Source organism: Panthera onca, chromosome A2 (genome assembly GCF_046562875.1).
Source record: "Panthera onca isolate mPanOnc1 chromosome A2, mPanOnc1 haplotype 2, whole genome shotgun sequence".
Taxonomy (NCBI): Eukaryota; Metazoa; Chordata; class Mammalia; order Carnivora; family Felidae; genus Panthera; species Panthera onca.
This window is the reverse complement of record NC_138340.1, coordinates 102305694-102309180: the sequence shown is the minus strand read 5'-3', so window position 1 is coordinate 102309180 and position 3487 is coordinate 102305694. Positions and strand designations below refer to the sequence as shown.

The window sequence follows — 3487 nt, the reverse complement described above, 5'->3', positions numbered from 1 at the left end:
AAGGATGAAGATGTGGCAAAGAAATAATAGTTCCTGCCAAGCAGTTACTAAGCAAAGAAATCTTAGGATTTCACCTTATTATGCTACTTGTAATAATTCAATGACATGGTAAGTGTTTTCCAATTCAAAAACAATTGAAGCTAATGACAAAGCAAAATATACCATCTGAGCGTGACAACCAACTTAACTAGGAGGGAAAGTCCTCTTCTATTTGGAGGAATTGTAATTTTCTCATATAAATAGTTACTATCTATTCTGATGAAGAATTCAATTTCAAGCACAAGAGGAATAAAACATCAGTCTTTGTAATGCATTTCAATCTGGAATGGAAGACAAAAATGGGTGCATATATTAAAATATGTTAATTTTAGTGCTCACATAATAGCATATTTTTAGTGTACTTGGACAAACTGGAAGCAACCAATATTAACAGAAAATAACAAATATGGTTAGTCTATGTGTCCAGTTCTTAATTTACAAGCAACAATTATTATACTTCTTTTTTTTTTAAATATGGGACGCTTCACGAATTTGCATGTCATCCTTGCGCAGGGGCCACGCTAATCTTCTCTGTATCGTTCCAATTCTAGTACATGTGCTGCCGAAGCGAGCACCAATTATTATACTTCTTGTCATGCATTTATAATGAAATAGCAGCAAAATAAATTAATCTAAAAAACAGTAAGGAGAGGTTACTGTCATTGAATTTATCACCACTACAAAACCTAAAAGAAATAAATGGGAAACAACAAGAAATCCATTGTACATATTTATTCTATTACTAGCACAAAAGAGTTCAACTGAATATATGGACAAGTTGCCAGAGCCCTGGGAAAATGTATTCTATTTAACCTGTCAATAGCAAACCCCATCAGCAGAATATAACCAATATTCAGGTTTCCAAGTGGGTTGAATGACTTTGATAACTCCATTCACAAAGAATGGTCAATATAAAATATGATGTTCTTAATAGAAAAGGGCATAATACTGATAATTAAATAAACTTTTAATAATGAAAATGTCATAGATATGGAAGTGCTACGAATCATTCATACTTGACTTGAAATAAAAAGTGAGAAGTGGTAGACTCATTTATAGACTTCCCTTTGCCAGTTTTGGAAGCCTTTTATCAATTTGATGTGACTTGTAACCACAGTAATTTCATTCTGTCATTTAATGCTACATAAATTGAATAAATGATAGAGGTATGAGCACATGATGAGCTAACATGTATGGAACTAATCTTTAAGAGTACACTTTTTGTTAACTGAGTATCCTTTCCAGAGATGCCATGGGTATTATTTAGTAAGAGTTCATTGAAAGACTGTATTTTATATCCATTTGTTAATTCATTCAACCAACCAATATTAACTACTTGTTTACTAAATGTCAGGCAACACAGTTAGATTTCATGTATGAAAAAAAACCATGTGATAATTATTTCTTTAGATAGTTCAGTCATTTAAAGTGGGTATTGAATTGTAATTATGAGTATTTGGGGGAAGAATAGGTATCTGGTCGTTATTCTTAATAATTTTGGAAAAGATTGTTTTAAAAATATAATTGTCTGAATACTGACATAGCAACATGATTCATGTCATTTATTATTCATTTATGCTTGATAGTGCTTAACATTTCTTAACAATTTATTTTGTAAAGAAAGGACATGTATTACAATAGAGAAGTTCTAAATATGAACACAATCCTCTTCATGGAGTTGCTTTTAAATCATTTGTCAACAAAAATAATGTTTTAAATAAATCTAAAAGAGAAACTTTATAGTTTCTGTTTCCAGAGCTACTAAGTTTTATACAAGTTGCTATAACTTGGGAGAAGAAACCTTTTGGGTTGATTTATATCACCATACTTCTCCTGAAGGAAAAGGGGGTAATCCTACCCTGCTGTCTACTATCTGTATGACTTTTAGTTAGTTTCTTAATGTCTCAGTTTCCTAAATTAAAGTAAGATCCTTCCTTCACAGAAAATTGTAGGACTAAAGTGAAAATGGCTGATCCACAGATGGTATTCTATATAGGGTCGTCTTTTTTCCTTCACATTTTTACAACTGGCCCAATTTGTAATGCCTTGAAAACACTTACTCATCCCCTAGAGATGGGTAACAAAGGGGAAAAAATGTCTTCTGTAGTCTAGATGTGGCCGTCTTGGAATCACTACATTCTCTACTGATAGTAAATGGAGGACAATGTAAGGCTCAAACAGAAGCTGTAGGGAGAAGCCACTGGAGTAGAAATCTGATGGCTTTAAATGCTGCACTGAAATAGCTTCAAGTGCTTAGTGGGTTTCTACCCCTTTCCTACCAGCTATATTTCAGAGAATGGAAACTTATTAACTTCCTGACATTTGCCTTCTTGCAAGTCTGTCTACATTTTCCTTCAACCCAACTAGAAACAGAAATAAGTGGTTCTTCTCAAATTAAAGGACAGTCCTTCCACTTAGGCTCCTACTGCTGTTTCCTTCTATGTTTTTCTTCCTTTACTAGATTTGACTCAACACTGTTAAAACATTCTGAATTCTATACCATCTCCCATCTCCCAAGTAAAACATTCATTGACTCCTCTGTTTTCCACTCCTACTACTGTCCAATATTTTCATTTCAGATTCATATTCCAACTTCCTGAAAAAGCTCCTTGAATACACAGCCAGTCACCATTTCTTCACTTCCCAATCACTCCTAAACCTACCTCACTCACTAAGGCTTCTTTCTCCCCACCAGTGTACCAGAATTGTGTTAGGGAAGATCACCAATAACTTTTTTTTTTCTGCTAAACTTAATAAAGGTTTCTCTGTCCTCATCCTTTCTATCAGCACTGATAAAACATAACTGAGCTCTCACTTTTTTAAATAGTCTTCTTCTTTGGCATCTGTAACACCAAAATGCCTTAGTGTTTTTTCATCTCTGATTTACATCTCCTCAACCTTATCTTTAAATGTTGGAATTAGTACACAACTCTGCAACTCCTTCCCACCTTCATACCTTCTCCCTAAATAATACCAATCATCCCATAGCTTTCAATACCACACCTTTGCTAACGACCTCTTAACTTCACCTCAAATATCCATTCTGACCTACAAAATCATATAGCCAACCACTTTTTTGTGCACTATCTCTGCTTCATCTTCCTTGTTCTTGATAGAATGTCCTTGCTTTTCAGTTGGCCCTTTCCCTAAGGCATGGATTATAGTTCCCTTTCCCCTCTAATGTTTCATACAATCATATCTTTATCATTATAAGTAACATTTTATCATGATCATAAATAAACTAGGATGCATTTCTCTATGTTCAAATCTGAGGGTATATCTGACCACTCCATGGTCAGCCTGAGCTCCTGTGGCTCAGCCTTAGCCAGAGCCCTATGATCTTACTTGTTCCAACAATTGGCTTTTCTGGAACTTCCTAAGTGCAGCCTCTTATATATAGCAGGCAACCCTTGAGGTGAACACTAAATAGGTGAGTATTAAGATTGTA

General features: G+C 34.4%; 1 non-coding gene across 1 annotated transcript; it reads right to left on the bottom strand.

The window, feature by feature from the left end:
- Positions 1-507: 507 nt before the first annotated feature.
- Positions 508-614, bottom strand: LOC132679912 (U6 spliceosomal RNA). The gene has a single exon (XR_009610398.1). It is a non-coding gene; the product is annotated as a U6 spliceosomal RNA (small nuclear RNA).
- Between the last annotated feature and the right edge of the window lie 2873 nt (positions 615-3487).